The 21,282-nt window shown below is 33.8% G+C and overlaps 1 long non-coding RNA gene across 3 annotated transcripts; it reads left to right on the top strand.

Moving 5' to 3' along the window:
- The first annotated feature begins 693 nt into the window (after positions 1 to 693).
- Positions 694 to 21,273, top strand: LOC114746429 (uncharacterized). Of its 3 annotated transcripts, XR_003740271.1 has the most exons (9): positions 694 to 706; positions 13,963 to 13,972; positions 15,217 to 15,221; positions 18,641 to 19,006; positions 19,325 to 19,425; positions 19,622 to 19,729; positions 19,811 to 20,088; positions 20,852 to 20,970; positions 21,055 to 21,273. It is a non-coding gene; the product is annotated as an uncharacterized LOC114746429 (long non-coding RNA). The 3 variants fall into 3 exon arrangements; XR_003740269.1 differs by lacking the exons at positions 694 to 706; positions 13,963 to 13,972; positions 15,217 to 15,221 and adding an exon at positions 17,265 to 17,500 and having other exon boundaries at positions 18,544 to 19,006; XR_003740270.1 differs by lacking the exons at positions 694 to 706; positions 13,963 to 13,972; positions 15,217 to 15,221 and adding an exon at positions 17,266 to 17,500 and having other exon boundaries at positions 18,544 to 19,006; positions 19,329 to 19,425.
- The last annotated feature ends 9 nt before the right edge of the window (positions 21,274 to 21,282 follow it).

A 21,282-nucleotide genomic window follows, 5' to 3' on the forward strand; every position in this document is an offset into this window, starting at 1 on the left:
TATATGTAGATTTTCTCACTTAGCAAAAAATATTTCGAAACTTTTATAGTTTAGGTCCATAATTAAAAAAATATTAAAATAAGAAATATTTACTATGTGTGATGTGATATTTATTTAAATTCAAACATTAATATAAAAAAGTCATATCAATAACAAGCAAAAATATAAATAGTTCAATTTCTTATAAAAGCTGAAAATCGCATGAGTTTAAGAGTAAGCATCACAGTTAGACATGTGCTTTCTTTCCCACTTGTTGAGACAATTCCTAGACTTTCTAAGCTCATGTCCATAATTACAAACCTATGAACATTATTAACATAAAAATATTTGTTATCTATGATATGTACTGAATAAATTCATGATTAATTTTTTATATAAATATAAAAACATAATGAATAGCATGGGAACAAATATAGTTTATTTAAAAGAATTAAAATAACATTGATCAACAGTAGGCCTAAAAAAAGACATATATGTTTACTTTCTCACTTAATAAAATCAATTCATAAATCTTTTAAGTGCATACATTAAAAACCATATATAAGTTTACTTTTTTTTTTTTATAAATGCAGAACAAGACAAAAAAACAATTAACGTCCTATACTATGGCAGAGACGAGCATCCTCGTCAATCATATCCACGATCCAATCGGGAGGGTGTGAAAAGAACACAACACGATCCATGCAATCCAAAGCTTCCTTCGCAAGTCTGTCCGCTACCCTGTTAGCCTCTCTTCTGCACCAGACGACATGCACAACCCAGTCCCGTTGCAAAAGGTTAGCTATCTCGACAAGGGTGGCTTCGCTCGGATCCTCTACCCCCAGTCTATTTATGTCTTCTACAAGTTCCAAGCAATCCGACTCAATGATCACATGGCGGAATCCGAGGTCCAAGCTCGCTTTGGACCCATAGGACTCCCCATGTTTCGGCTTTGAAACTGTTGGCCTCGCCAACTTTAAACATTAAGCCTCCTAGCGCTGCCCCTCTGCAGTCTCTTGCTACCCCTCCACATGCCGAGAAACCATTCCTAACCGAACAGGCACCGTCCACATTAACTTTTACAAAACCCTCATCTGGTGGCTTCCACACCTCTTCATCAGTGCCCCTTTCGCTTCTTTTAGTGATTCCACCACTCGCCCACACAGCACAGGCATTAACCTTCGATATAATCTCTGCGGCCACAACCTTCCTATCTTGGAACACTCTCATATTACGAGCCAACCATAGTTGTCTGCATGTAAGGGCAAACCAGACGTCCCACTAGATTCTCTGAATGGAATTCATTAAGAGAGACCCAATCAGCATCTCTCTGCTGAGCTAGCCACCGAGACACATCCTCAGCAACGGTCTCGACATGCAAAGCATGACATTCAGCCGAAAGGGTCAAACCCCTTCTTTCGCGAACCTCATTTGTCAGTAAACGATCCCGAGAGCATAGCCACATGCACGTCTTACAACGTTGCGGGACTCGTAACTTCCAAATACTTTTCCAAAAGTTCTTCAGAGAGGTATTATTGTTCTTCCTACATCGGTAGTCAAAAGCTGACTCAGTTGTAAAAACTCCCGTAGCAGACCATTTCCATGACGGCACATCGTCCCGCTCATTCATAATTATATACCTTCAATGGTCGAACAATATTAACAGAAAAAAACGGCTCGAACAGATGTTTCTGCTAGACCCCCATTTCTGTAACCATATCCGAAACATTCAGATTTATTAGATCCGATGGGACCTCCCTCGTAACAAGATCAAGAAGTCGAGTGTGTCCATCTATCCAGTAGTCTTTCCAAAATCTTACTGATCTACCACTTCCTACCTGCCACTTAAATCCATCCTGAACCTCCGCCCACGATCTCCGAATTCCTTGCCCCGCTTTCGAGCAAGTTCTAGCCTTCCCTATCTTGGGAATCAAATCATTTCCACATCTGTACTTCTCTCTCATGAGGCGTACCCACATCCCTCTTCACGACCATTCCCGATCCAAGTTTCATCATGAAAGTGTCATTCTGGGCCCTTGCTCCTCTCAACCCTAAGCCTCCGTCTTCCTTTTTCATACACACATCCGGCCAATTCACGAGGTGCACTTTTCTGCGATCCATATTCTCATTTAGTAAAAACAACTCCTAAACTTTTTAAGTGCTAACCTATAATTAAAAAAACTCCTCAAATTCATAAAATAAGAAATATTTTTTATATGTGATATGTTCTCATTAAATTCGTACATCAACATAAAAAAAATCAATTGGAAGTCAATATGTAATAATTTAATTTATTTAAAAAAAAGTGAAAATCACATAGATAAATAGATAGTAGGCATTAAAAAGCATATATATGCTCATTTTCTCACTTACCAAAAAATATTTCTAGACTTTTTAAGATCAGATCCATAATTAAGAGAACTCTTCAAATTCTTAAGATAAGAAATATTTGCTATTAATCATGAATTTCATACACTAATATAAAAAATAAAATTAATAGTGAGCAAAAATATAGACAGTGTAGTTTATTCAAAGAATTGCAATAGCATGGGTGTAAGAGTAGGCATCACAACTCGACAAGTGTTTCATTTCCTATTTAATGAAAACCATTCATACGCTTTCGAAGCACGTGTTCATAATTACAAAAAGGGCAAATTACACTCAGGTCTCACAGAAGACAATTAATTTCAAAAAAGTCCCTAAAAATTCCGAAATAATTCTAAAGTCTCTAGGAACCTGTGTGTAATTAATTGTAATTGTGAAATTACTTATTTACCGCCGTTAATTTTATTGCAGCAATTCATTTACAACCTCAACAGTGGCTGTTGATAACCTAAGAAGAAGTGATTGACAATTTCGGCAGTGCTCCTGACAACTCACTCTGTGGGATGCCAGGGGCATTGTCGAAGTTGTTAACCACCTCTCCTCGGGTTGTAAACATCCACTGTTGAGATTGTAAATGGGTTCAAATTAATAAGGGTAAATAGGTAATTTCACAATTACAATTAATTACATACAAGTCCCTGGGGACTTAGGAATCATTTCGGGATTTCCAGGGACTTTTTTGAAATTAATTATCTTCTATGGGACCTGAGTGTAATTTTTCCTTACAAAAACTATGAACATTCTTAACATAAGAAATATTTGCTATATACAATATGTTATGGAAAAATTCATAATTGGTTTCGTATAAAAATATAAAAACAAAATTAATAGCAGGTTAATATATAAATAATACAATGTATTAAAAAATGGGTTAAGGTACGCCCAGCATCCTAAATTATTTTTTAGGTATGTCTAGTGTCTTAAAGTAATTTTTGGTGCATTCGGTGTCCTAAACTAATTAAAATGGTGCACCCATATCGTAGGCTGAGAGAAATATTATGTTTGACTGTTAACTCAATGACTCAACTCAAAGTTAACCCCAAATATCCTACATGACAAACACATAGGTAGCTGATGTGTGTCTTCTCCACGAAGTGCCATTAACACGATGACTTTTGCTCAGCTTGCAGCTACCAATACGCTCTCTATGCACCTCCACGAGTTCTGCTCCTTCACCCACCTTCTCTGTTCTATAGAGTCCGCATGAACCTTTGGAAAGCACAATCAAAATGGCAACTTCGCTATGTATTGAGATCCCAAAAACTTCACAAACTGTGGATCAGGTCAAATCAGTGGAGGTAACTCATTCAAAAACTATTCCTAGAATCAGTTCCTCACGTTGAGTTAGAACGATATTTTGAGACATAGCTTAGGCTCCACTGATTGCAAAGACAACTTCTGCACCTACGGCCTCGTAAAGTGAGCACATGGAGCAGGACTTCCACACCTACAGAACCGGAGCCATTAGTGGAGCCGACGAGTTCAAGCAGCACACTGATTCAGTCAACGAGTTACACCTCCGATTCACCTTGTGCTCCGATGCCACTAATACGAGGACCCAATCATTCTCCAATTATTCTAACAAGTCAAACTTTGGAGACCAAACCTTCACAAGCCATGCCAAGAATGGCAACAAAGCTCTCAACAAGTTCAGTAGCTACCAGACGCATTTCAACATCATCGAGTCTAACTTCACAAATTACAGCGAGACTGATAAATTCAACAACTATGGAAACAATATGAACGTCCCAAATAAAAACTTCAAACACTATGACGATGGAGGTGACAAACCCACCGAAAGCTTTATTAACTATAGAAATGGCTCCAATGTCAGCATAGATGGCTTCATATCCTATGCCAAGAACCCTAATGGCACAATAGCTGATTTCATGAATTACTAGAATGAAAGCAACATCAGCGGAGATACGTTTACTAAGTACAGTAAAGGGGCAGTGGATCCCAAGATTGGATTCAAAGGCTATATTGTTTGGAAAGACACTCACAAGTTCAAAGAATATGCGAAAGAGGGCATCTTGTAAAACTCCTTCTCAATTAAGTATATAAAACTCATCATTTAACCACTACCATGGTAGAGAAGGAAAACCGTTGCAACAAACTACCACAGTAGAAAAGAAATTAGCATACATTTTGAAACTGACATCCAAAACCTGTGGGCCGAAACCCAAAAATTTGTTGCATACAACCAAACCATTCATTTCATTCTATTGGGCATCTGAGCCTCAGGCTGGGTAAACAAAAGAATCACATATAAGCCCATCCAGTGGTCAAATAAACAAGGCTAGAATTTCATGAAACGTCAGTAATGGCCTCTGGCAAACAAAATAGGAGTCAAATATCTCTCTAGTTTACAATAGTACTCTCACCACAAAATATTCCAAAGTGACCCTAAAGGTGGCAATATACATTCAACCATACATAATATACAAGCTAGAGGCATTACTACTAACGTAGCTCAAGCCTCTGCGTCCCTCCCTGGCGGCACATGTTTAGAACCTTCATCTAAAAACATTTTAAACCACAGGGTAAGACTAAAGTCCTAGTAACCAAGATTTCAATTCAGGGTACAGACTAATAGATGTTCGTGAGGTGTCAAGTAGGGCAATTAACATATAATACTATAAACGTTAGCCACAAAAATTCATGCAAGCGCAATGATGCAACCCATCAACTACATCTCTCCTTTTGGGAGATTTTCAAGAGCTGAAACGACCTATCCCTTACTATAGGAGACGTAAGGAGCTAAAAGGCCTATCCCTCACTATGGGGGAAGTAAGGAGCCAAAAGGCCTATCCTTCACTATGAGAGATGTAAGGAGTCAACCATCATAGATCAATGGAGGCCTTACCACGTGGTAGTATCAATCATATTTCTCACAATGTCTTAACACATGAATCATGCTTAAGCATTTTACAAAAGAGTAAGTCCACATTTCAAAAGTACTTTAATAAGTGGTATAACTTCCAAATTTCCCAAAACATTCAGTATCATACAATACCTCACAAGATAAATTTTCCTTTTTAATATATAAAATACATTTAGATCACAAATTGTTACTTGGAATGAGAAAATAACAAAACTACTCACAATATCATGATAGCATGTACAAAGAATTAGAAAGTGGTTACCTCTCACCTGAGTAAGGATTAACAAACCACTAATAATACCCTATGCACCAACAAGACTTACAACCAGTTTACACAAGCACACAAGCACACAAACACACAACCACTAAGTATTAGTTTTCAAACTAATAATGTGGCCAAAGCAACACTTGGGGACTCAAAATTCCTAACCCCAACCAAATCTCTACCCATCTCAAAAGGGCCAAACCATTATAACAACTCTCCAAAGTCACAAGAGTCCATTATAACTTTAACTCCCTTCCAAGACATCAATTGGGATTCAAAACCTCAAACACCCACTATAGAAATTCAACACCCAAGCTCCCAAAGAGAACAAATCAAGTCCTAACAACATTCTAAACCGATTAGACATTCAATTTAACCCACATTATCATAGCCTAAATCGCAAAACTCAAATTCAACCTCTACATTATCATCCTCAATCATAAACCTCTATTTTCCATAAACCCTAACTCCAAAACTTCAAAATCTCCAAGCTTAAGAAAATTGCACCTATTAAACACCTATACTAACTCATAATAATCATTTAAACTCAAAATAATCGGTCAAAAACCTTAATTCCAACAAAACCTAAAAAACTCTAGGTTTTCACTATAGAATCCTCAAAAATTCCAAGAGAAAGAGTAGATTAGAGGTTAAAATTACTTACTTGAGACAATAGATCCTTAGAAACACTTTTTCCAAGCCAAAAATTCAAAACCCTAGTAGAGCTCCAACTCCTACGTTCAGAAATTTCCATTTTTGCATATCAGACCCCCTTTTACGACTTTATACACGCAGACATTTAGCCACAGCGAACCCAAAACTTCACTGTAGTGAACTAATCCTGAGAGGAATTTACTCGCTTGAAAACCTGATTTCACTGCGGTGAACTCCCCACGCCGCAGTGAGAGTTTCTCGAGAGGGAACTCTTACTCACCTAGACAACTTTCACCACGGCATCCCCCCTAACTTTGTCGTAGCGAAACCTTCCCGAGAAGAGACTCTCCCTGAACTCCTTAGTTCACCACGGTGAACAAATCCTGAGATGGATTGTTTACCTGCTCCTCCTACTCACCTTCATCCCAAACCAAACACCAAGATTCAAGCTTAAAGACTAAACTATTCCAGAAAATCAAAGCTATTCCAGAAAATCAAAGTTAAAGGCCTATTAAAACTCAATATAAAACTCAGGATGTTAGACATCTCATTCACAGAATACAACAATGATAGCTCTACTAACAGTACTTTCATGGCTTCCAAAGCTGAAGCTGGCACTAGCAGTGGCAGGTTCATAAATAAGTGGGTCGAACAAGGCAAAAGTCATCGTGTCAACGGCACTCAGTGGAGAAGATACACATTAGCTGTCTATGTGTCTACCATGTAGGATATTTGGGGTCACCTTTGAGCTGAGTCATAGAGTTAACAGTCGAACATAATATTTCTATTAGCTTAGGATATGGATGCACCATTTTAATTAGTTTAGGATGTTGGACGCACCCTTAATTATTTTAGGACACTGGACGCATCTGGAAAAATAGTTCGAAGTGATAGGCGCACCTTAACCCTTAAACCTTTTAAGTGCAGACTAAGAATTAAAAATTCTTAAAATTCTTAAAACAAAAAACAAAAAAACTTGCTATATATATGTGACGTGTTCTAAATAAATTCATCATTAATTTGAAACATCAATATAAAAAATCCAACAATAAGTTAAAATGTAAATAATGCAGTTTATCTAAAAAGGTGAATGAAAATCGCATAAGGATAAAATCAGACATCACAATAGCGTAAGTGTTTCCTTTCCCACTTAGTGAACACAATTTCTGAACTTTTATAATGTATATTCATACTTCAACTCTAAACATTCTAAGAACTAAACATTCTAAGAATAAGAAACATTTTCTATATGTGATATGTTGTAAATAAATTCATCATTGATTTCACACAAAAATATAAAAATAAAATGAATCAAAAATAAATATATATAAATAATATAGTCTATTTAAAAAGGTAAAATCACACAGGTCAATATCATGCATTAAAAAACATATATGTGTTCACTTTTTCACTTATTAAAAACAATTATTAACTTTTTAAGTGCACATCTATAATTAAAATAACCCTTAAATTTTTAAAATAAGAAATATTTTTATATGTCATATGTTCTAAATAAATTCATCATTAATTTCACATATGAATATAACACATAAAATAAATAACAGGAAGAAAAAATATAAATGGCGCAGTTTATTAAAAAAAAAAAAAAATCACATGGGTCTAATAGAGTAAGCATCACAACGAAACACGTAGTTTCTTTCCGACTTGGTTAAAACAATTTCTAGACTTTCCAAGCGTATGTCGATAATTGCAAGAACTCTTTTAACATTCTTAATAATTAAGTGGAACATGTTACGGGAAAAAAAAAACGAAGTGGAACATGTTAAAACATGATTTAAGTTGTTAACTTTTTGAAGGTGAATTCTGTTGTGCTGATTGTCATAAGTGATAGTGATCATATCTATGAGGGTCACATGCGTTGTTAATAGTTAAAGGGAATGTCTTAAAACCTATTCTGAAATTGTTAATTTTTTAAGATAGATTCTGTTATTTTGATTGTAAAAGGTGATAATGATAATGGTTATGAGGAATACATTTGTTTTTAATAACTAAGTGAAAAGTGTTAAAAACCTAATATAAAATAGTTAATTTTTAAATGTGGATTCTAATGTATTGATTGTAAAAGTGAAAATGATCATGATTATGAAGGCACGTTTATTGTTAATAATAAGTGAAATGTGTTAAAATTTAATTTGGAGTTGTTAATTTTTGGAGTTAGCTTTGTTTTGTTGATTGAAATTTTCCTCCTTTTACTTTCTCTTTTTGCTTGTAATGACAAGGACACTGAAGTTATTTCATAAAGTTTTTAAATTCCTTTCTAAGTAAGTAATCTGGTTAGTTCTTTAACAAATTTAATGACCCAAAAAATTTTTTTGGTTATTGAGATATCTATTTAAGGAATTTTCCCAACAAAAAATATGAGAAAATTAGAGAGAAGGACCAAGAAAAAATTATATTTCTTGTAAATGATTTTAAAAATTATAATTATTTAAAAAGACCATAAATAAAAATATACATATACAAACGCTAAATTGCCCCTGATTAAATCACTTACATTTCTTCTAATCATGCCTTAAATGTTTGATAGTTACCATTAATAGCTTCTGTCCTGTTTTTATTCATCAGTAGCTAAAGACAAAAAGCATGCAAAATTTTTAACCAAAAATAAAATTTTCTTTAGCCACTGAAGCAAGGGCAAATTGTTCATCTCATCTCTTTTTTCTCAGAAAAAGTTCGTCCTATTAAATATAATACAACAACAACAACAAGCTTTATCCTATGAGGTGGGGCCAACTATATGAATCATACGACTCTATTGTGCTCTGTTAACAACTAGTCCTTAGATATGTTGTTGATCAGGAGGTCTCGTTCAATGACCTTATTAAGTGTCTTCTGGTCTTTCTCTGCCCCTTTTCATGTAACTCTATACTGTCTGATCTACCCTCCTCACTGAGGCCTCTAATAGCCTTCTTTGCACATGTCCAAACCACTTTAAGCGATCTTCAACAATTTTCTCTTGGATAGGTGCCACACCAACTCTTACTATAATATTTTCATTTTGAATATTATCTTTTCTTGTATGACCACACATTCATCTCAATATCCTCATTTCTGCTACCCCACTTTGTGCTCTTGTTTTTCCTTTATCGCCTAACATTCACTATTGTACAACATAGCAGGTCTTATAGTAGTCCGATAAAATTTTTTCTTAAGATTCTTAGGTACCTTCTTATTGCAGATAACTTCGGTAGCCTTCCTCTACTTTAACCAACGAGCTTGTATTCTATGAGAAACGTCTCCATCAATTTCACTATCCTCATGTACAATAAATCCTAGGTATTTAAACTTTGATACTTCAGAAATAATTTGATCCCCCATCTTCACCTCCAAATCATTATTGTCTTGCCTCCCCCCAAAATTGTAATGCATTTATTTTATTTTGTTTTTGCTCAAGTGAAAACCTTTCAACTTCAAAGTCTTTCTCCGTAACTCTAAACTAAAGTTAATCTCTTCTTCTGATTTCACCATGAGGACTATGTCATCCGTGAAAAGCATACATTTAGGGATTCTTTCTTGAATAGCTCGGTTAGAATGTCAAGAACAATATTAAACAAGTAAGGACTCAAAGAAGATCCCTGATGTAGCCTAATTTTAATAAGAAAGTTTTTTGTCTCACCTCCAGACGTTCTTAAACTAGTAATTATCTTCTCAAACATATCTTGTATGACTTTGATATAAGCAACCTGTACACCTTTCTTTTCTAAAGCCTTCCAAAGTACTTCTTTTGGCACACGATCATAAGCTTTTTTCAAGTTAATAAAAACCATATGTAAATCCCTTCTTTTACTCCTGTATCTTTCCATTAACTCCCTTAGTAAATAGATTGCTTCAATTGTGAATCTTCCCGGCATAAATCCAAATTAGTTCTCCAAAATAGAAGTCTTCAACCTTAACCTAAGTTCAATTACTTTTTCCCACAACTTCATTGTATGGCTCATAAGTTTTATTCCTCTGTAGTTTGCACAATTTTAAATATCTCCTTTATTCTTGTAAACAAGAACTAAAATGCTTTTCCTCTATTCATCCGGCATCTTCTTGGAGCTTAAAATTTCATTAAAAAGTTTGGTTAGTCACAATTCACCCTTCTTACCTAAACATTTCAAAACTTCAATAGGAATACCATCAGGCCCAAGGGCTTTACCGTTGCCCATTTTCTTGAAAGCTACCTTAACCTCTTTGATGTGGATCCTGTAGTAAAAAGCCAAATTCCGATCATCTTTACTAATTAGCAAGTCTTGTAAGTTCTTAGTCGCACATTCATTTCCCTTATTAAACAACTTGTAAAAGTAAGCCTCCCGTCTGTCTTTAATATTACCATCAGTAACTAGCACTTTATCATCTTCATTCTTTATACACTTCACTTGATCTAGATTAAGTAATTTCTAAAAACTAACAAGATATAGTAAATGAGCCAAAATGTCGATAAAAAATTTATCGAGGGACAAAGATATTATAAAATTTACAAAAAATTAATAATAAATGATTTTTATGATTTTAACCAAGATCAAAATAAAAATTATTCTTCATAACATATTTTAACATGCATAAATTTTTAGAAAAATTTAATCTCAATGCTCCTAATTTAATGTTATACAAAAAATAAAATTAAATTTGTATATAAAATTTAGTTTTTTGTACAAAAAATTTAGAACACAGACTATTAAATTTTAGTGATCAAATTTAAGTGAACATTATTATATATAATTATCTGGTACAATTTTTATAATGTATGGATTGAATTAAAAAATAATGAAAATTGATGACAATGAAGTGCTCCCCTATTTTGTCAGCCAACAATTGTCAACTAATTGAGACGTGGTTAGAGGGAGGATAAGGAAGTTTGGTTAGGGGTAATTTAGTATCAGTATATTTATATTTTGTTTTTAGATCCTTCTAAGTATTTAGAATATTTAAGATCCTCCTCAATAAATATTATTCCCTTTAGGTCCTTTATTCTAATTTTCTTAAGACATCTTTGTTATATAGGATAGTTCCAAACAAATTCGTCATTAATTTTTTACATCAATATAATAAATAAAATCGAGAGCAAGATAATATATAAATAATTCAATTTATTTAAAAAAGTGAAATTCACATGAGTCAATAGCAGGCATAAAAAAACATATATGTATGTTCACTTTCTCACTTAGTAAAAATAATTTCTAGATTTTCTGAGTGCATACTGATAATTAAAAAAATTCTTAAAATTCTTAAGATAAGAAATAAGTGCTATATATGATAGGTTGTGAACAAATTCATCATTGATTTCATACATTAATATAAAAATAAAATGAATAGCAAGTCAATATAAATAATACAATTTATTACAAAAGTAAAAATCGCACAAATCAATTGCAAGCATAAAGCAGATATTTCATACTCATGGTCAATTGTATGTTGTCGTTCTAGAGTTTGAAAAAAGAAAGGCCTCAAAATTTTGATCTTTAATGACCAAAGAAATGCCACTAACAAAGCTTCTAATGTGGCTTTCAAAGAAGTTTCCTATAATCTTTTTATTTCATACATGATTATAAAAGTAAAATGAATAACAAGTCAATATGTAAGTAATACAGTTTATTAAAAAAAAAGTAAAAATCTCACAAATCAATGGTTGGTATAAATCAAATATTTCATATGCATGATGAGTTATATGTTGTGGTTCTAAAGTTTGAAAAAAGGAAGACTTCAAAATATTGATCCTTGAGGACTAAGGAAATGCCAGCAACAAAACTCCTAATATAATTTTTAAAGAAGTTTTCTATAATTTTTCTATTTGATGGTTTGCTTTACAAAAACTTATGTTTAATGGCACTACGTTTCTTGTACATCTAAGTTATTTAGTTGAGCAACAATTTTCCTTTATCTATATTTCTCAGGAATCACATGCGCATTGCGCGGGTGTTATACTAGTTTACCTTTATGAGCTGTTTGGTTTGAGGGGAGGGTGGGGTTAGGGAGGTTTTATCTTTACCTTATTTGATTTGATTAAAAAAAAAAAGAGGGAGGGATATTTAATAATCCCTTGTTTGGTTCAAGAGGGAGAGGAGGGATAATAATAATCAATTTATTATTTTATCCTTACATTTTAGTTTATATTTTTTATTGATATATTATATAAATTAATTTACATCTTAATTTAAATCATATAATTTAATAAAAATTTATTCTTATCATGTTAGTATGTGCATTAAAAAATTGGTACAATATTTTTTTAATTCTAACTAATATAATAATATATTTGAAATAATCAAATTAACAGATTTTATATGCTCTAAAAAAATTAAAATTTTATTCTCTTTAGACTATGCTTTTTTTAGCTTTAAAATATATTTATGAAAAACAATTAATTTTATAATATTATAATTTTTATTTAAATAATTTTTTTATTTTATAATAATTTATATTAATTTTTATTATAATATATTTTTTAATTATAATAATTTATATTTTTTACTTAAAATAATATATTTTTATTTAAAATAAATATTATAATAATATATTTTATGAATGGTAATGAAATATAAAAAAAATCATAACAATATAATAGTCCAAAAAACCTTCAATTTGAGAGGGAGCTAAGATGAGAGAGAGGAGGGGATTGGATATTTTGGCTTCTCTTTCCTCTAAAATTTTTAACCAAATAAGGAGAGGGGCTCATTTTTTTTTCCTCCAACCAAACATACTCGTAAAGTTGAAAATGAGGGGTAGCATTAATTATAGATTATACAGTGGTTTTTTTTTAAAAAATAGTTTTGTTTAAATAAAATAATAGCAGCAGATAACAGATTACCATGCGGCAAGATGCAAGTTCGTATGAGCCGGAGACAAGAGAACACGAACAAAAAGTTTCGGTTTTGGCCGCCAAAAGGGCAAAAAACGAAAGGCCTTGGAGTTTTAAAGACGGCTTCGACTACTTTTCTTGTCTCCTCTGGTCGATCTCCTCTCTCAATCAATCGACGGATCTGAGAGTTAAATATGTTCTTTTGTAGAGCTTCAAGGTAAGTTTCCTTTGTTTGCTGCATCGTCTCCATCTTTATTCCGTCTTTCTCCTTCATATGTCCTAACTCCGGCTGTCTCTTCTTTCCATGGCCTGCTTCATAGGCATCCCCCACCTTCTATAGTCCAAATTACTAAGATTTTAGGATCTGTTGCAAGAATGAAACATTATACTATTGCTATCTCCGTTTTCGCACAAGCAGAATCTAAGGGATTCACGCCAAATTTGGTTACACTGGGCATCTTGATTAATTGTTACTGCCATGTGGGTCAAATTGCTTTTGCTTTCTCTGCCTTAGGCAAGATTCTTAAGATAGGCTGTCATCCAAATACAACTCTGACTACCCCCTAATGAAGGGACTCTGTATCAACAATGAGGTCGGGAAGGCCTTTGATTTTCATGATGATCTGATAGCAAAAGGTTTTCAGTTAAATGCAGTTAGCTATGGCACACTCGTCAATGGCCTATGCAAGATGGGAAAAACAAGAGCTGCGGTTAGACTGCTCCAAAAAATTGCTAGAGGGCCGGTTAAGCCTGGTTTAATCATCAATATATATATATAGAATCTTTTCCACCAAGCCGGCTCAAATATGGCTTATTCTCAGCTTTAGATACATATTACTGTTCACAAGCCACTTTAGGTCTACTTCGGACTTAGTTTGAGCCGATTTTAGTTAATGTCATGACTTGGGCTTCGCATTCAGCCTACTCGTTTCCAAGAGCTTTCTACCTATGTCATGACTTATGGCTTACCATTTATTTGATTCATTGACTCAGGCATATTACAGTGGTTGCTCATGGGTTGGCTTTTCTTTAATTTATTTAAATCTCAGCTAAAATGAAGTTTTTTTTTTTTTATTTGTCATTTAAAATAATGATTGTTTAAAATGATCATGATGATATTTTGCTAGGTTGGACTCCTCCAATGAAAAGAATGCCTTAACTTCTTAAGGCATGGGTGTATGAGCATTTTTCAAACGCATTAAAAACTTCACAACCAGCCTTTCACGCATGCGTTTGCTTTCTTTCCTGTGATATTTCCTACCTGTGCCTTAATTTGATTTCTGATGCTTGTGTGCTTGAGTACTGCACTCTTTGTTATACCCTGCAACTTGCATATGCTTTTGAAATTTTTGTTGTTGCCATATTTATATTTTTCCCTCGACGAAGACCATGGAAGAGCTCCTAATGAGAAGAAAGGTGTTGGATAATATATCAGTATGTTATTAACTTTTCGTCAGCTTTTATGTTGATATTTCCACTCAACGTTTTGGAATCTGTGACTGTGATACGCAAATCCAAATTGGGAATGAAAAGTAACTGCATTAATTTCATTCTCCTCCCCTTTCTCAGCCCTCATATTATGTCCTAGTGTTCTTGAATGCTAACATTGTTTTCACATTACTTGGCTGGGTTTGCAGAAGCAGAAGGACGAATTATAGCATTGTGTGCCCTGGGATGAAGGAGATGGTATAGTGACTCTTGCTAAGCCTTTATTATGGGATGTTTGAGTTGTGAGGAGGCATGGCCATTTCGGTTCGGTTATTTCACCCGGAGAGCAGTTTGAAAAGCAAACAAGTAAGTGGAAAGCAAAGTAGCATTTGGGAGAACATTTTATGCTCCAATAGATGCTTTTCTACTAAGCTTGCTTTTGGTGTCTATGCTTCTTATTCTGGTGAAGAAGAGACTGAGAATGGATATGCTGGGGAGGAGGGCATATGAAGAGTAAACCCTTCAGGTCATTAGATGCACCAAGTAAGGCTCCTGCAGCATCTATCACTAATTGCTGAGCATGGCTATATTCCCTCCCCTTGTTGCAATGTTCCATTTTGTTGACGATCAGCGAATGTTGTAAAAGTATTTAGTTTTCTTAACTAAATGATTTATCCTGCACTATTACATGATAAAGAAATCAATACGAGGCTTGAAGGTCTCTCTTTCACAAGCACAAAGATGGCAAGATTGAAGCTTACTAGTTGGTTTTACCCCATGGAGATTTTTTCTAAGATTCTACCTGATAAAACTTATGAGTATAGGTGCTGTTGTGTTGGACGTGGGTTTTGGCCTTGCATTGTTATTTGAAGTTGTGCAACTTGGTTCTTGAGTTACACAGACAATTTATTGTAGAATAGTGTCAATCGTTATTTGTGGTGTCTATTCATTGGGGTCACTTGATAAGGCACTGGCTGCATTTGTTCTAGGCTAGGCTTAGGGTGAAGAAAGAGATCAAAAGAATGGAAGCATTGGAGATGAGGGCATTGAAGAGGAATTCCTATAATTATATTCCTATAATTATATTGAACCTCAGTATTAATATGTATTTCCCTCTGTTGAAATGTTTAATTTTGTGGGGTGATGCCTACATGAACATGAGTGTGTTAATGAAATAGCAAAATCAAATCATTAATTTTCGTAGTTAAAAGTGCAAAAATACCTTTTACCTTTTTGATAAAGAGCATCACCATAAACAAATGAACTTTTTAAAACGGGATAAAAATATTAAATTTGTTATGAACCTACTTTTTCAGGCGTCACTCTGATTTCCCGCACTGTCAACTCACATCCTTTCCACTTCTCTCTGTTCTTTCTTTCCCTCTCACCCTTCGTTTTCCCCTTCATTTTTATTTATTTTTAAATTTTTTTAAGAATTATTTATTCAAAAATATTTAAATAAAATAATAACTTCATGACTTAATTTTTTTAAAATTCAACGTGAAAAGTAATGAAAAATAAATTTACAAAGTATTTTTAGAATTTTTTCATTTTAGTTGTGAAAAGGGTAAAGGACTGATATCTTCCAGTATAATGGCAAAAACAAAATATCTTCTAGTAATCTAGTTTATCTAATTAGAGAAGGCAATCTGTTTTTGACCTGATTAGATAAGGTAGCCTAAACTAACTACTAACCACATAAAAAATGTCGGACCAACAAAATATGACTATGTAAAAATGATTTTCGCCCCTTGAGGGGAAAATATTAAAAAAAAAAAAGTTGAAATGCATTTGGTATCCTGAGATATTTTTTCAGGTGCATCTAGCATCTTAAAATATGTTGTGATGCATCCAGCATGATATAGTATTTTTTAGGTGCATTTAACACTCTAAAATATATTTTTTTGTCTTGATACTAGATACACCAAAAAATATTTTTAGTGCTAGGCTCATTGAAAAAAATAATTTAAAATACTGGATGCACTTAAAAATATTTCAGGGTAATTTTTTTTTAATATTTACACCTCAAGGGGCAAAATTCATTTTTACATAGTCATATTTTTTTTGGTACGATGTTTTTTATGTAGTTAGTAGTTATTTTAACCCTATTAAAAAAATCTTGGCCTCATAAAACATAGAAGCTCTTCTTTTTGCTTTTTTTTCTTATTGGAATGATATAACGCGGTGGATAATTTTGTTTAATTTATTCTAGAACATTATATCTAGATTTATATCATATATATTTTTTGCCAGCAAAAATGATATTGTTAGGTATTTTTTTGGGGAAAATCTAAAAAAAGTGACTATTAAATTTTAAAATTTCAAATTAAAAATTACTATAAAAATATGTTATTATTTGCTTTTTGAGTGTAATCATTTTCTTTACAAAATGTAGTAGCTGATTTAAAATTTTAAAATTCAACAATCATTTTTTTAATCAAAATTCAACAGTTATTTTTTAAAATTTTTTTTATGTCCTAAATATATATAGAGGTTATGGTTGTTATATGGTTGGTATTCTGTTTCTTTTTCTCCAATCAATTTCTTGTTTTTTTCATACTCCTTCCTGTTTAAAATACAAGTTTTATAAGATAATATTTTAGTTTTGTCTAAATATTTAATGATTTTTTTAATTTTACCCCTAATATTTACTCTCTTTTTTTCCATTTATTGTTTTTTCTTACATATTCTCTCATTAATAAGAGTATATTTAAAAAACTATATTTTTCGTTTTTAACTGATTTTAATTGATTTTTTTGATAAATATAAATTTTATTTTATATTTTGAACAGGAGGAAGGAGGAAGCAATATATCAGAGAGGTGAAAGATTTTAAAAAGCATATTATTAAAAGCTTTGAAAACCCTTCCTCCTCCCGTCGCTTCTTGTCTGCTGCCAATTCTAACATCATCATCGTCTCTCCCGCCTTCCAAGGAGTCCTGTACTCACCTGCGTTCGTCGGGCTCTTTGTCACGGAGCTCACGCTCGTGCTCTCTCTGTGTTTTTTGGTACATCGGAACATAGGAGAGAAAAAAAATTAAAACGGGACTACGTCCTCATCCTAGCGCGCAGCACCGCCGACGACGATTCGGGGCTCAAAAGCTGTAAGTTCCGTTTAAGTGCGCTTTTTGCAAGGACATCAGCATGCAAATGCTGGTCTTGCTGAATGTTTTGAATCACCACGTTCCATTCTCTGTTGGGCAGTCTCTTACTTTAATCATTTTTTCCCCCACTCTTATGTTTTTTCCCCCGTTGCCACTTATGATAGATGTCTAGTGTTCTTATAGTCTATGGTGAAGTTAGAGAAGAAAGTGTTCTTTCCGTAAGGAATTTCAAGTAAACTAAACTCCTTTATTGGTGTTGTGTCAATTTTCCTGGTATGATGGCGTATTTGCCCTGCTTAGTGTTTAAAAAAGTTATATTGATGCTGAAACTAATTCGGATGATCTTATGGCATGCTTATTTTCTAGATTCTTTGGATGATTAATAAGTAGTAAGCAGTGTTAATTAATTAGTGTCAGTATATCATCTTGTGAATGTATCTGACATTGAGCTGTAATTTTCTCTTGGCACATCAAATTTTCAGAACATTTTTTGGGTAAGAAGAATACGTAGTCTGTTATTCTGATATCAATGATTGCTTTCAGCATACTCCTCCGGTCCACAATATATTACCGTACTTAGATGGGAAAATTGATGTAATATATCTACTTTCTTCTATATAAAAAGAACAAAGAAAAAGGAAATTATCTTAGATGGGGTATGACGGTCAAATTATTATTAGCTTCCCTCCCCTCCCCTCCCTCCGCTTTGTTGAATCAAAGAGAGCCTAAAATCTAGTTCCTTCTTCCTTCAATTTAAACCAGTTTTTTTACAACCCGTGAGCAAGTTATGTTTCTTTGCCTGTTTAATCAAATATTTAACTGTCTGAACTTTTCGTCTCATACTGCCATCTAAGCCATCATCTTGTGAGGCCTGATCATCTACCGTCTTTTCCATTCATGTTTCTCACTGATTGTTGTGACTTTATGATGTGCAGGTCTTTTGAATAACCCGTTTTTCATTGTCTTGATGATCATATTCCTGCATGATTACTTAACTTTATCTGCTCATTGAAAAAACGTTAACTTTATCTGTTTCTTTTTAGTTATGTAAGATGCTTGCTGAAGGAAGCAACCGCACTCGAGTTTCAGCAGCGATAGCCCCTCGCAAAATCAATGTGCAGAAATATGCAGAATCCCGAGCTCTTGAGCTTAAAAGTCTTAACTCCATTATAGCCAATCGAGTAAATAGTGATTTTAGGTCCCAAAGAAACAAGAGAAGAAGAACAACTGCATATGATAACCAAAATGCCAGAGAACGGTGTAGAAGGAAAGAAGAAGAAAGCGGGGAATATTTGATGAAAGCAATTCTTCTGTTTTGGAGAAGGACCAGATAAATAAGCTTCCAAGGCGTGTTCGACGGAGACTGGAACTTAAAATGAACCCAGAGAATGGCTTTTGCAGTTCAGGTGACGGAACTAGGAGGCTGAGAACTCATGTTTGGCATGCTAAGCGGTTCACCATGACCAGGCTTTGGGGCTACCACCTTCCTCTAGGTCTGCAAGGCAGGTATTATTATCCTTGGATTAGGAGCTGGGGACTTTGATCTTAATCAGTAACTACTGAGAAAGATACCTATCCTATACACAAAGAAACTGAAGTGGGCACACAAGAAACTGGGGACTTAAATTTAATTTACAGATAAAGAGATAAAGAGTAGTATTCATGTTTCATTTTTAGGTTACTGGATCATGGAAATCTGATGCTACAAAAATGTGGCTGTTCAATACCTCAGTTTTTTTTTCTTTTAATCTTTTCAAATGCATGAAGCAGTATTACTGAGATTATTTTGGAAGCAAGACTAACATGGATTATGTGTGAATTTAGGCAGGGGAAGGGGTTCAAGGGCACTTTTGAAAAGGCTTAAACAAGGGGTGCTTGTACATGATGCAAGCTATTGTACTGCCCTCCAGCTGGAGGGTCCAGAGGTTTGTATTCTTTCACTGTAATTATTGCTTTTTTTGCTTTTTTAGGAACTATCTTCTTTCCACAATTCTCTATGTAAGAATAGATTTTTCTTTTGCTAGCACATAAACCCTTGCACCAAGTGCATTGGTGCAACATTAATTGCATCTCATTTTAGAATTTTTTTATTGATTATTTTAGTTTGCATCTTGTGTTTAGGATTCCTTGATTTCAGTATTAAGAATGGTACTAGTGCCTTCCCCAGATACCGATGATGGAAATAATGATGATTCTGTTCTTTCTGGTCTCTCCTATGGGACTGCTATGGTAGGTCACCCTATTGTAGATTCTAGTGTGAACTGTCGTTATCAGAGTATTAAAACAAAGAATAATTTTATTCATTGACAGCTCTGTGGAGTGGGAGAACCTTCTCATGTGATAGCTCCTGTGACTTATATGTGGCGACCAGTTCCAATCAAGATGTGAGTTTAGAGCTTGATGTAGAGCATAGGACTTCCTTTAGACAGCATGATATGAGTGATCAAACAAGTAAACGTGAGATTGATGAATGTGAAAAGTCTGACAGTATGAGACCTAGTGCTTCCTTTAGACAGCTTTGGGTGTGGATACATGCTTCTGCCTTTGAAGAAGGATATGATATGCTAAAGCTGGCATGCCATAAAGAGGTTCGCTTTCTTCCTTAGCTCCTTTATGGACATCCCCGCCCTATCTTGTTTTATTTGTTTTATCACAGTATATATTTCACTTGATAAAGAGATAGGGAAGGGTTGGTTAAATTTAATTTGTTGATGTAACATTTTCTTTTATGTTGACATGCTCAAATTCTTTTAGCAGTGCTGAAATTTCATTTTTGACACTGAAAGCATTTAGGATGTGATTTGAGTATGTAGATCCTCTTGTCTCACTATTGGAGAAAATGCACCTCTATCTGCAGTTCGTTGAACTAGTATGCAGCTCACCATTCAATGGACTTCATTTAGAGATTTTTTTTTTGGGTTAATATAATCTTTGATCCCTCAAGTTTGCCCTCATTTTGGTTTAGTTTCTCAAGTTTCAAACTATAGGTTTTGGTGCCTCAAGGGGCAAAATGGTCCAAGTATTATTGGATTATAGGGACCAATGTTTTAAATGAAAATAAACTTAAGAGACCAAAACCAAAATGAGGGTAAACTTGAAGGACCAAAATTTGTATTAACCTTTTTTCTTTTTCTAAGACAAATTAAATAGGTTTGAGAGGGTATCACTGCATTGTCAATAGAGAATTCTTGGGGACATGATTTGAATGCTAAAATGATTGTTATTCGGATGATATTTAGAATTTTCCTCATGGCATTGCACACAAATTGAAACCACATATATGATGAATATTCTCCTAAAAGACACTCTCTCCCCCCCTTCTCATCTATGTATACTATGTTTGTGTTTCAGATGGAAAAAGATGGCATTGTGATCAAGTATGTTTCTCTTGATGGCCAACTTGCCAAATTAGAATTAATGGGATCAAAGTCATTTCAACTTCTTCAAAAGATATTGCATCCTGTTACAGGGTTAGTTGTTTATTTTAGAAAAACTGCTCATTTTATTTCACTTGTGATCTTCAATCAGGCTTATTATATTTGATGGCTTTACAGAATTTCAGAGAAACATTGGCAGTTGAAAAAAACATTTGGCTACAGAGGAGGGTTCTATTTCTCAGAATAACAAATCACCTATATTTGAAAGTGAGGATAATTTTTCTTATCATGCAATGTTATCTCTTAATGTTAAGGATCCTCGATTATTGCCCAAGAAAAGTACCACAGTCCCACTGGAGCCAACTTTGATTGAGGCATTGTGTGATAAGCCACAAGGTAAATGTG

The sequence above is a fragment of the Neltuma alba genome, unplaced genomic scaffold (assembly GCF_004799145.2).
Source record: "Neltuma alba isolate B1F8T4 unplaced genomic scaffold, ASM479914v2 tig00004998_pilon, whole genome shotgun sequence".
NCBI lineage: Eukaryota > Viridiplantae > Streptophyta > Magnoliopsida > Fabales > Fabaceae > Neltuma > Neltuma alba.